This window comes from Chinchilla lanigera, unplaced genomic scaffold (assembly GCF_000276665.1).
Source record: "Chinchilla lanigera isolate Chin_1 unplaced genomic scaffold, ChiLan1.0 scaffold00051, whole genome shotgun sequence".
Classification (NCBI taxonomy): domain Eukaryota; kingdom Metazoa; phylum Chordata; class Mammalia; order Rodentia; family Chinchillidae; genus Chinchilla; species Chinchilla lanigera.
The window spans coordinates 6,743,972-6,757,338 of NW_004955452.1; the positions used below are offsets into that span (position 1 = coordinate 6,743,972).

At 52.4% G+C, this 13,367-nt stretch overlaps 1 long non-coding RNA gene across 2 annotated transcripts in view; it reads left to right on the top strand.

Annotated features, from left to right (window-relative positions):
* Positions 1-9,720: 9,720 nt before the first annotated feature.
* Positions 9,721-13,367, top strand: part of LOC106149730 — a 10,384-nt gene continuing 6,737 nt past the window's right edge. For both annotated transcript variants that reach the window (XR_001236066.1, XR_001236065.1), the window contains exons 1-2: positions 9,721-9,908; positions 13,104-13,270. This is a non-coding gene — a long non-coding RNA (uncharacterized LOC106149730). The remainder of the gene's footprint in view (positions 9,909-13,103; positions 13,271-13,367) is intronic.

Here is a 13,367-nt window from a genome sequence, read left to right on the forward strand (position 1 = left end):
AATTCACTGTACAATTGGATCTGTCTCCACACTAAAATGCAAACTCTGCCTGGCGTGGGTGGCACATGCCTGTAATCCCCACACTCTGGGAGGCTGAGGCAGGAGGATCACTGCTAGTTTGAGGCCAGCCTGGGCTACAGAGTGAGTTTAAGGCCACCCTGAACTGCACAGTGAGACCCTGTCTCAAAAAGACCAAAAATTTCTAAAAATGTGTACTCTGTAATAGTAACAGTTAACACTGAACACTCACAGAGCCCTTACAGGTGCCAACCCATGGCATCCATGTGATAGGTGCTGTCAATAACCCCACCTCACAGCAGAGAAACAGACAATGAAAGGTCCCTTCACTCAACTGCAGTCACAGCAAGTGGGAGGCTGAGCTGGGACTCACCCCAAGCAGCTGCAGAACCAGGATTCCGGTCTAGACTCCAGGGTACAGAATATCGTCAAGGCCAACTATTGGGCTCCCTTCTGGAGCACATAGAAAAGTTACCTTTGACCCTCCTTCTTCCTCATTTGCCAGAACCAGCCAGTCCCCAGGCCTGCTTGGTGTCTCCCTGGTGCACCCCACAACCCCTCAAGCTCCATCTTTCTCTTGGGTTTTTGCAATGCCCACACAGGTTTTCCCTATGTAATCTCTTCAAAGTGGGTCTCTGAAAACAGAGTTAATTGTGGCACCTCTTGTCTCCAGCCCTCCCCAACTAACGCACCTCCCTTGGCTCCCCACAGCTCTCTGGATAAAGCCCCTACTCCTCCCCAAGACTCCCCTACCTCCCCCTGCCCCCCACCCCTTCCTTCTCACTTCCTCCCCCGCTCCTCACAGTTCCCTGTAACCTTTGCTCCAACTACTCTGTATAGTGTAGGTTAAGAGCGCGGAAGACAGAACTGAGTTTAAGTCCGGGTTCTAGCACTTACCAGCTGTGGGACTTTGAAAACACATCAAGACCCCTCTCTCAACCTCAGTTACCATGTTTGGGAAATAGGCATAAACTGTTTCATAGAGTCAATGTGACGATTACATAAATATTTTAGGTAACTGAACTCCTCCTACGGCCAGGGATATAGCTCAGCAGCACAGTGCCTGCCTGGCAAGTGCAAGGTCCTGAGTTTGATTCCCAGTAAAACAAAACAAAACAAAACACCAAAAACTGACACTCCTCTTGGTCATGGTAATTGCTGTAATTTCTTCTGCTACCTAGAGCATTTCTTACCGGCCATCTTCCCTATTCCTTAGGGCCCAGCTCAAATGTCCTTTCTTTTCTTTTTTTTTTGTTTTTTTTTTCCCGGTACTGGGAATCGAACTCACCACCTTGCGCTTGCCAGGCAGGCGCTGTGTCACTGAGCTAAATCCCCAGTCCCTCAAATGTCCTTTCTTAGAGGAAATTCTCCTTGATATGCACACAGTGCTCCCCAGGGGAAGTCTGCCTCGATTTCTAGCCTAAGTTACACTCTGCACCTCTGTAAAACACTTGTATGCTGGCTGTGTGCACTGTTTCTCCCACGGCCCAGAGTTCACAGAGAGCTGGGCAGCAGCTCTCTAGCACAGCGTCTGGCACGCAGCAGGTACTCGGGAGATGTTGGTCGGACTGGATGGTGTCTCCAGTGTCCATGCCTTGCCTGGGCAGCCTGGAGGGAGGGGACCTGAGGGATGAGACAGCTGGACTGGGGGACTGGGTGGGCTGAGGCCCCCACGGCTCTGGTGCCGGTCTCTTGGTATTGTATGGGAACTACAGTGGGTGGAGGAAACTCCTGGCTCCAGGCTCTCTCTTCCCAAGGGAGCGAGCAGGGGCAGCAGAGGGGAAGAGGCCAGGTGCTGCACAGGGGTGGGTGGGGCTGCAGCAGAAGCTAGGGCGTGGGTTGGAGCTGGCGCACCCCAGCTCCTCTAAGACCAGGGCTGGGCCTGGTGGAACAGGGCCTCACAGCCCGAGTCCCCACCTGCAGTGCCCCACCTCATGCTGGCACCTGGATTAAGTGACTTTTTTTCAAGTTGTAAAACTACATCTTGATTGCAAGGGAGCAGAATCCAAGCCTGGCCCTGTCTTGTTGCTGAGCGGAGAAAAGGGGATGTGTTTCCTTTTATCCTCTGGGTTGTGCAGGCAACACCATGCAGTTCTGGGCACATCAAAGAAGGTAGTGTGAAGTTTTGCAAAGCCGGGTTAAGGTCACATTATCCCCCACCTTTGCTTCAATTGTTCTTCCTGCCACTCCCCTTACTTAAGCCCCTTCTCTGACTGCCTAGTAGCCCCAGGATGAAGCCTGAACTCCTAACCTGACCCACAGAACCCTGGGTGGCCTGGCCCCTGCCTCCCTCTTCTACTTTCCCACATTTCACTTCACTCCTGGCCTTTTCTCAGTTCTTCCAATACACTTTGCCCTTTCTCTTCTCTGGGCCTTAGCACCTGCTATGTATCTCTGTCTCAAATGCTTTTTTCTACCCCCTGGTAAGTCTTGCTTTATGATTAGTGCTTTTGATACCTAAGAAATTTTTGCCTATTCCATGGTCATGAGGATACTCCCATATGTTAGCAGTCACATTTAGGCCCATGATTCATGGTGAGTATTTTGTGCAGTGAGAGGTAGGGATTGAGAATTACAGCTCGGCATGGTGGCGCATGCCTGTAATCCCAGCACTCGGGAGGCTGAAGCAGGAGGATTTTGTGCGTTTGAGACCAGCCAGGGCTACAAAGTGAGCTCAAGACCAGCCTGAACTGCATAGCAAGACCCTGTCTCAAAAAGACAGGAAAAAAAGAAAAGAATCAGTTCCATTGAGTTCATTCCTGCTCATGCTTTCCAGTTCTGCTTGGACTTTACCTCCTTTGAGAAGCTTTCCTTGACTACTCCCAAGCTAGATCCAGCCCTCCCACTCCCTAATCTCTAGCACCCTCTACTTAGTGTAATACTGTACTTGTCACAGTTATAGTTAAACAATTGTTGTGTTGTCAGTTGTCTAATGTCCCATCTGTGAATTCAATGTTTGTGACTATCTTTAAAAAAAAAGTTGCAAGGGGCTGGGGATTTAGCTCAGCAGCAAAAGCGCCTGCCTGGCAAGTGCAAGGTCGTGAGTTCGGTTCCCGGTACCGGAGGAAAAAAAAAAAAAAAAAAAAAAAAAAAAAATTAAATAAATAAATAAATAAATAAATAAAAAGTTGCAATCAGAAAACTGTATATCAAACGCATACTTCGATGAATTTTCACAATCTGAACACGCCCAGGTAACTGGTACCCAGGCCAAGACACAAAACATTTCTTGAACCTCTCCTGTCCATTCCAGCTATGACTGTCTGATTAGCTTTATATTCTCAGTACCCAGCACAAAGCCTGGAATTAGCAGGCTCCTAAATCCTTACTGAATGAATGAATTAGTTGGTGATGCTGAATTCTTCAAAGAACTTCACACAGAATCCTATCTCAGCCTTAGCCCAAGCTCTGCCTGACCTTGAGGAGCTCCCTCCGCTTTCTAGGTCTCAGTTTGCTTGTCTGTGACATGGAAGTAGATGGAGGGAGATTGGACTAACAATCTCTTTGAGGCTTTTCCAGACATGGCATTTAGGGCAGAGTTAATGCATGTCATTCTGGCAATACATTGTTAGAAGTTAATTTGGTCTTCTGCCTGAAAATGAGGACCCGGATGACTGGAAACGTGATCCATGTATAGTGCCGGAACCTGGGCCTGAGAGTCAGAAGACCTGGGTTTGAGGCCTAGCCTGGCCTCTGTGTGACCTTGGACAAGTCTTTTCCTTGATGTTGGCCTCCAGGGTTTCCTCACGTATCACATGAGAAGGCACTGAAGACCAGGCACACTGGTTGCAGGCCTCTGGGGCAAGGGCAGCTCTCTGGCTCTGGCCTCTACCCTGCCAGGGATGGGGTGGGGGGCACATGAAGTGATATTGCCTTAGTGAAGGGAACTTGAAGTCTGGCCAGGGGGACCCAGTGTTCAGCCAGGAACCAAATGGAAAATGGGCTGATGGTCCAAGTGATTCTCTATGTGTGGGGCTGAAAGGAGAGGGGCTGGAGTGCTCTGAGCAGAGGCCTAGGAGACCCCGGGGGTGATGGGGGAGGGGGAAACAATGATAGCTTCCTGGGGGAGAAGCCTTTGGGAATTGGCAGGGCAGCTGAGGGGCGCCTCCCAGAGATGGGAGGAGGCAGGAAGAAGGAAATTGGGTCCAGGTGACCACAGAGCAGCAGTTTGGCCGTGTATAGGAGAGGCGGGGCTGGCGGGAGTTTGGGCAGCCGCCCTACAGCTGGGCCTTGGAGGGGGAGGGGGGCAGACCTGGCCGCGGCCCTGGGAAAGCGCCATCTTCTCAGGCCACAGGCTGGGAAGAAGGGCATGGTTGCAAGCCAGAGGGCCTCTCTCTGCACAGCCCCCAGGGCCCTGCCTGGTTGTTCTGAGACTGCAGGACACAGGGTGAGAAGCAGGGAGGGCCAGGCCTTGGCCCCTTAGCTCCCTGCATATGGTCCGCTCAGACGCTTTTAGCCTGCATCACAGTTCTGCCTCTTTCTGGCTTTACAAGCAGAGGATACCCAGAGCATTCTCTGTACCCCATTCCTTAGCCAGATGACTGCGGCGGGTGATTGCTGGCCAAATTAAGGTGATTGCTGGCCAACTATAATAGTAACAGACAACAGAGCTGGGGTTAAGAGCCAAGGTTCAGCTCCCAGCTCTGCCACTAAGGAAGTATGCAACCTCAGGCAAGTCTCTTGGTCTTTTCTGTGCCTCAGTTTCCTCCTCTGAAAAGGGAGAGCGACGACAGTATTTACATACTGTTGGTGTGAAGATTAAATTAGATAATAGAGCTATAACATGTATATATAAAGCACTGCCTGCCTCCTCAGACACAGTCAAATGAACAGGATTTGGAGGCATTCCTCTAGTCAAGCCTCAGTGTCTTTCTTTCCTCTTTCTTTCTTCCTTTTCAGTACTGGGGATTTCAGTACCCAGGGCTTCATGCATGCTAGGCAAGTATTCTATCACAGAGCTATACCTCTAGCCTTTTTTACTTTTAATTTTAGGGTCTCACTAAGTTGCCCAGGCTGGCCTCGAACTTGCAATCCTCTTGCCTCAAGTAGCTGGGATTATAAGCATGCACCACAGAACCAGATTAGTTTCTTTCTTTATCCCTAAAATAGAGCTAATAATTCCTGCCTTTCGGGGCATTGTGAAGATTAGCAAGGATGAGCTGATCTCTAATAAATGTATTAGAGTCCCTTCCCCTCCCCGCTTCCCACTCCAATGTCTGCGTGTTCACTCTGTTCTCCCACCCCAGGGGAACAACTGCCCTTGCCCCCTCTTGGGCCTAGGAATTTATCCTGCTAGTGTGGTTTGGACTCAGGAAGCACCCACCCAGGCCCTGGGAGCCAGTTCATGAATTCTAGGATTCTGGGTATCCAGAGCTGGCCAGAGCAGAAAGGGGTAGAGCTCAGCTAGGCATATCCTCTTGGCCTCTCTGACTCCTTGTACCATGGGAATGGACCAGAGGAGAAGGCTGAAATGGCCCTCTGAAGCGCTGAGGTCCTCTGCCTTTCCTGATTGCCTGGGCCTAAGGGCTGTACTAATTAAGAATAAATGACAAAGCCTAGCACAGCACAGCACTGGCACTTGGGAAATAGTAGAAATGGCCGCCTGTTCATTCTCTTCACAGCAGCCCTGAGAAGCAAGTACTTTTGAGCTCATTTTGAAGATGAAGAAACAGACTCAGAAAGGTGAAGTCACTTGGTGTCACACAGCTGTATCTAAGGGCAGAAATCAGATTCAAAGTGGAATCTGATTCCAAAGGGGCTGCTAGCCAAAAGATGGAAATCCCAAGGTCACCAGCACATCCTTTTTGGAGCTGAGCCAATAGCCAGATGCTGGACTGGACATAGTCTCTGTCCCAGAATGAAGACCAGACCCACTCAGGATGGGAGGAGGTGCTGATTTACCCTCAGTAACCTGCCCATGAGCCTGTCTCACAACTAGGTAGTAGCAAGCATCCTACCTACATCTGTGCATACCAAACGTGTGTGGAGCTGTGTACCAGGCCCTGGGGACCCCGAATGAATCAAACTGGGACTCTGCCTTCCAAGTGCTGCTAATCTGGTAGGAAAGGCAGATGCATAGCTAAGAAACCTTACCACAGGCAGTGTGGAGTAGGGACACGGGCATTAAGGATGTAAGCTGTGGCAACAAACTACCTGGGCTCAGGTCCTAATCTCTCCTTATTACCTTTGGGCTTTTTGTTTCTTCGGTGATTTGGTTTTACTTTGTGTTGTTTTATTGCAGATTGAACACAGGGCCTTGTGCATGGGAGGCAAGCACTCTGCCTTGAGCTACACCCAAGTCCACTTTTTACTTTTGGGAACTAAGCTGGTCACTTAACCTTTCTGGGCCTCAGTTTCACCTGAGTAAAATGGGAATGATGCTAAGATTTTTACAAGCTAGCCATGAGGATTCAGCTAGGTCGTTAACACGAAATGCTTATATGAATCTAGCACACAGGAAGAAGCAGTCAGGGGCTGGGGATTTAGCTCAGCAGCACAGTGCCTGCCTGGCAAGTGTGAGGTCATGAGTTCGATTCCCAGTCAGAAACCGCTCCCCAACAAAACAAAACAAAACAAAACAAAAAAAAGTACAGGAAGAAGCAGTCAGTGAGCCTCAGCTATGTGTAATTGGCTGGGGGCAGAGAGGAGAAGCTTACTCTTGGTGGGGAAGAAAGGTCAGGAGGACTTCCTGGAAGAGGAGACATCTGTGTTAAGCCCTCAGGGTTGCAGCGGGGAAGCGCATTCCAGGAGGAATGCACAGCCTGGACAAAGGCCCAGAGCCGTGAAAGGATGTGACCTGTTTAGGTGTGGCCAAACACAGAGTTGGCAGGGAAGAGTGGTAAGAATGAGACTGGGAAGGCCATTTCCAGGGCCTTGAGTGTCACACTGCTGAGTTTGGACTTTAAAGGGCTCGGGAAACAGAGCAGGACTGTGCCTCTTTTAGACAGATGATTCTAACCAAAGTGTAGAGAGTGAACCGGAAGGGGAGAGGCTGAGTGTCAGGGAGCAGAACTGAGCCTGTTCCCCGTGGGTTAAAGTCCCTCGGTAGCTCCCCACCGGCCTCCAGATCCAGCTCTGACCTCTCTTATTTCCTGCCTTCCCACGTGGTCCTTCCTCTGCTTGGAACATCTTCCCCTCCCTCTGCCTGGCTCATTCCTTGTGCTCCGCAGGTCTCGGTGGAGCAGCACTTCCTCCTGAAGCACTCCTGGACAGCCCTGTCCAGGTTATGTACTCTTCCCCTCCTCTGGGCTCCCAGACCTGCCCATCTCCCGACTGGACTCTGGCCGAGGGCAGACATTGTGTGCCTGCTTATGACTGTATCCACAAGGCCCTGTGGCACACTGCCCAGCACACAGGGACACTCGACCTCTGATCAGACGGAAGAATGATTAAGCCTGTTAGGGGCAGATGTGACAGTGGGAACCAACGCATGGGGTCCGCATAGTAGTGAGGAGAGGAGAGACAGTGACTGAGTTGACAGGACATGAGAATGAGGAGAGGTAGGCACCGAGGAACAGAAAGACTAGGTGATGACTCAGAGGTTTTTCTCACTTGAATAAGCCCTACGCCTTTAACAGAGACAGGAAACATGGAGGAGGGGGCTGGAAGCAGGGAGGGAGGAGAAGGCCAGAACAGAGAGGCAGGTGACTGCCGCCCTGGCACAGGCTCCCTGGAACGATCCTCCCCCGAATCTGCCCACTGCTGGATCCTCATCTGTGTCCAAAATTTAGTGGAATGTGGAAACACACGCCTGTGATCCCAGCAGCACTCTGGGAGGCTGAGGCAGAAGGATTGCAAGCCTGGACAACTTAGCAAGACACTGTCTCAAAATCAAAATAAAAATTTATGAAAAGGGATAGAGATGTAGCTCAACGCAAAGACCCTGAATTCAGTCCACAGTACTGCAAAGGAAGGAAGAGAGGCAGGAAGGAAGGTAGAAAGGAAGGAAATGTCTTCAACTCTCTCAAAACGTTGCCTCCTCAGTGAAGCCACCTACAAATTATTCTCTACCAACACTCTCTCTTCATCTCTTTCCCAGCCCCCAGCGTTACAATTGTATCTCTTCATTTGTGTTCTGTTTACAGTGAATCCCCCTCACTACACTGGAAGTCCCATGAAAGCAGAGATCTTGCTCATTTCCCTGTGTATACCTGTCAGCCTCCCTAACACATGGAGGTGCTCAAGAATGTTTTTTGAACTTGAAGGCCTAAGGCAGAAGGAAATTTGAGCCCAGCCTGGACAACTGAGTGAGACCCTGTCTTGAAATTTTGAAATTTTAAAAGGGGTGGGAATGTGCCTCATTGCTCTCTGGGCTCAATTCTAAGTACCAAGAAAATTTTTTGAATGAATGAATGAATGAATGAATGCCTGGAATGACACGATAAGGAATTGGACTCAGCCTCCAGGGCATGGGGAGCCGTGGAACATTCTTAAGATAGGCACTGTCAGGATTCAGTGTTTTAGAAAGCTCACCCAGGTGGCTGTGTGGAAGATGGATTGGGGAAGGAAACCAGGTGACAAGAGGAGGGGAATTGAGGATCCGCTGGGGGAGACAAAGACACAGCACCTGGGGCTGGGCCTGGGCGCTCCTTCCCTGCGACGGCCCTGAACCCCCTCAGAATGCTCCCCCGCCTCAGGCCTGTTGTCTCAAGTCCAGCAGCGGGCGGTGGGAAGAGCAGGGCTGGCAAAGCTGACACTCACTAATCACGGCCCTCACCCCGGAGCCGCACTGACTGTCTGGTCTCCATGGAGACACGGCAACCTCCGGCCACTTGTTAATGGCAGCTCAACAAGGCTGCGGCAACAGGGATGGGCCTGACCATGCCCACATCACCCAGCTCCATCCCACCCATCCCACCCTGGGCCTCTGCAGCAAACCCTGGGGGCACCTGGGAAGGGGTCAGGATGGAGCTCTGGTGGCTAGAAGGCACCTTCACCCCTCCGCAGCCCCGCCTCCCTTGGCACTGCCAAGCGAGGGCAGAGGCAGCCTCTGCCCAGGCTGACTCCTCCGCAGGGCTGCTGGGAAGCTGAGCTCATGCAGGTCACCCAGGCAAGGCCAAAGGGCTGGAGGGGGATGGTGAGGAGTCGGGAGGGGACCTGCCTGCATCCCACACACTAGCAGAACGGAGGGGGGTGTGCTTCGCCTGCCCTGACAACCCTCTGCTCTGCTAGCCTGAGGCAGGGGCCCAGTTGGGAACCATCTGTCCAGAACCTCTTCCCAGAGCACTGTCACTACATCTGAAATGCCACCATTAGCAATTCACTCCTTAGGGAGGCAGCATGGCATAGCACACAAAACACTGGCTTTGCAGTCAGGCAGGCCTGGGTGCAGGCCTGGCTCTGTCTCTCTACCTCTGAGCATTGATTTCCCTGCCTGTGAAATGGGGATAAGAATTGTTACGTGTTTGTCCGTGTGTGTGCACACAGGCACACAAAGAAGCGCACAAGCAGACTCACAAGCAGGTTGACTCGTCTGGGACATCTAAACTCACTACCTGCGCCACCTCCTCCCAGAGGCCTTGCTTTACTCCTACAGACCAGCTGGATACATCCTCCATCGTCCCTAGGACAGAGCTTGCATATGCTCCACCCTCCTGTATCTGTCCCACATTTGTCCTCCCCACAGGCTGAGGCCAATAGGGCTGGGCGGCACAAGCTGCAGGAAGGAGCTGTGCAGTAAACAGATGAGGTGGGGAGCGGGGAGCCTCCCTCTGCTTTTCCTCTTGCTTCCTCCTTAACGCTCTGGAGCAGTGCTCCGTGCCTCTCTTCCCTTCTCTCCTTCACACTTTTGTGGGTCCGTCGGTCTGTCCCACCATCCTTCCTGCAAATGCTTCAGGAGCCCCTCCCTTAGGTGGGCCTCAGAGAGGATGCAGATGCCACCCAGCCTGCAGGTGAGACAGAGGCCAGGTTCCCAGCTCCAGACACCTGAGGCGTGCTGTGGCTGGCTGGGGACATGGGTACAGCTGCCTCCCCCGTCTGTGTTTTCCCTTTTTCCTTGGCCACACCCAAGGCAACTCACCAAGCTAAAAAGGCCCTTGGAAATTATCTAGTCCAACGCATGACAGACAGCCAAATGAAGAAACTGAGGCCCAGGGCAGCCCAAGATCCCACAGCAGCTCTGTTTTTGAGCTGACAATGTACCAATTATGTGGGCCTGCTCAGGAGGCAGCTTTTGGCTCTCTCAGCCCTGCTGACAGCTGTGTTCCCAGTGGCAGCTGGAATGCTGGTGGGAGGCCTGTCTGGCCTTTGCACCCTGACTCCCCAGGGCGGATCCAGGTGGCTATGATGGGGCCCAGGGCCGAGATGTGGGTGAGGGGATGACTGAGAAAGTAGTCAGGGCATGGGATAGCTGGAAGATGGAGGGGGCAGCATTCATTTTAGGACTGAATCAGAAATCTCCTCTCTGCTGTTCACTTGCTGGGTAACCTTGGTTACATCACTTGGCCTCTCTGAACCTCAGTTTTCCTGTCTATAAAATGGCACTACCTTTGTAGAATGAAAACATTTTGTCAGTGTTCTCTGCACAAAAGTGGAGCATTTTTCTGTCTCCCTCCTGTGAGTTCCTGACACAGAATTGGATGCAAGGATATAGAGCTGTAAGTGTCCAGTCCAGACTGTTCACTTGCTGAAGGAGGAAATGGGACTAGAAAGGGGGAACAAGTTGTTCAAGGTCACCCAGCAAGTATAGGGCCAATGTGGGCCCAGAGCCCAGGCTGTGCACAAGGTCCCCCTGCCCAGCTGCCTCGCCTGCTCATCCAGCCCCTTGGTTTTGTCTCCCCCAGTGAGTGGGCGCAGAATGGGCCCAGCTTCCTTCCTGCCTCCCTGCCCGCCGTCTGCCACGTTGGCAGCCGCCCGAAGCCTTCTCGCCCCTGCTGCTGCTGCTGCTGATGCGGCATCAGCCGAGACCAACCCGCCGAGAGTTTGCCCAGAGCAGCCAGGGCTGCTGGAGCCGGGGCTGGGCTGGCTGACTCTGCCAGACAGGAGGGAGCAAGCCAGCCGGTGGAGAGAGGGAACAAGGGCTGGGCCAGCCCCCAGCCTTCCCATCCCTTTCCCCAATCTCACCAGCCAAGGGAGGGAGGCAGGAGGCTGCAGTTGGGAACCAGGGGTTTCAATGTCTGACAGTAAGGTTCAGGCAGCTGGGTCTGTCCCCATGGGAACATGCATGCACATATGTGTGTGTGGATGAGCGTGTTGGGGGCAATTTGTGAGTCCTTGTTTGTTTCAGCGTACACATACTATGTTCTTGCTTGTGTGAACATAAAAAAACCACTGTGTGGGGCTGGGGATATAGTTCAGCAGCACAAGTGTCTGCCTGGCAAGTACAAGGTCCTGAGTTCGATTCCTGGTACAAAAAAAAATAAAAAACAACCACTGTGCGTGTGTGTAAGCATGAAGAAGAGCTGTGTGTGCCCTGAGGTTGAACACAAGCTGTGTACAGAGAAATGTATCTAGCAATGTTTGCACCACTGACAAGGAATCTAGTTATGCACAGAGAGTCAGGAGATGGGCCCTAGTGGTATATGTGTGGGTGTGTTGAGAGCCCCTGTGAATTTGTCATAGTGTACAAGAGGATAAGGACTGAACTGTGGGTATAGGCTTGCCTTTGTGCACACAAGAGGTCACAATGGTGTGTGCATGTGGGAGTGCTGCACGCCTCGGTGCCCAGGAAGACATTGTGTAACCATGTGGACTAGTGTGGGTGTCCAGGGGGCAGGCATGCGGCATCTTCGTGCCCAGCGGACATTGCAAGCGTGGTTCCTGGTGGTGATGCACGAACACTGTGTGTGGCTCTGTATACTTGGCTGTGTGCACAAGGAAGCTCGCGGCACGGGCATTGTGTTTCTGCGGCTGCATTTTTACAGGGCAGTGGCGGTGCTGGTGCCGGCGGTGGGGGTGATGCTGATGGCACCGTGTGGGGAGACTGTGCTGCGGGTTTGCACTTGTTTCTCTGTACCAAAGGCCTGTGTGTGACTGTTGTGCGTGTCTGTGAGCGGCGGGTGCTGGAAACCGCGTGCTGAGGTGTGGGAAGCTGAGTGCAGGAAGGGGGAGGGAGTACGTGGCTGTGTTTGTGCTTGTCTGTGAGCCTGGGGTCAGATGCACTCCACGTGCTACCTCCTGTGTGCACAGGTGGCCGCTGTGTCCAACCGTGTCTTTGTGTGTTTCAGGTCGCCTGAATGTGCACAGGAGGAGGACTTGGGAGGCGGGGAGGATTTGAGTGCGTGCCTGCGCAGGCCCCTTTAACGTGGCAAGTCTAAGAAATGTCGGCCTTCTTGGCAGCAAATCTGGGCTTGGTTCCACTGGGGGTGTCTGCAGAGAGGGGCTCTTAGGAGGGACGTGCTTGAGCGAGAGAGACAGGAAGGGAAGGGGGGGGCAGCCCCAGCTCGGGGTTTCCAGGAGGGAAAGCCAGACATTGGAACTTGTCAACTCTACCTCCTTCCCCACCCCCACCTCCCCGCTGCTGCCTCCCCTGCTGGCGCCTGCAGGCTGTTGGCAGACAGATGGACAGACAGACAGTGCACACATAGACTGCTCTGAGGCACAGAGCCCAAATTCGAGCCCCTAAATACACAAGCCTGGATACTGAGGGCCAGAGAGGGCAGAGGAAGTAGCTGGATCTTGGAGGAGCACATGTGTTTATATGTGTTGAGGGGCAGGAGGGGCTGTTGGCCTCTGGTGCTTCAACCCAGACTAGCCCTCTTGGGAGGGGGAGGAAGCTGTTGAGGGAGGCTCTGGGGAGCTCCTGGGGAGGGGGCTTTTATGGCTCTAGGGAGGTTCCCAGAGCTCCCAGTCCCCCTCCCTGTTTACACAACTGCTACAATGTCTGAGAATCTCATTGCTTCAAAAAACACCGGCTGCAACGCCTTATTTTTATAGTGGCGCAAGTTCAGAGAGGGGCAGCAACTGATCCAGGATCACACAGCAGAACCAGAATGGAGGGATTCTGGTGGAGGGCTTCTTCTCTCAGTCCTGTCTGTTGGGCATGTGGGCTCACGGTTCAGTGAACCCTAACTTTCCCTTGGCTCATTTAGCACTTTCTTCCACATAGGCCTTTAGGATATGACATGACTTTTTTTTTTTGGTCCCAGGAGCTATGCCTGCTGCCCACTAGGTCATCAGTTTGTCACAAAGACTTAGACACTCTCTAGCGGAACCTGGAAGAGAAGAGGAAATCTTGGTTCTGAGTGAAGGGCTACTGGAGAGAGAGTGATGGAATGGGAGAGAAGGAGGAATTCAAGAAAAGAGGAAGAGCCAGGTATGGTGGCGCACGTCTGTAATTCCAGCACTTGGGAGGCTGAGGCAGGAGGATCGTTGCAAGTTCAAGGCCAGCCTGGGCTACAAAGTGAGCTCAA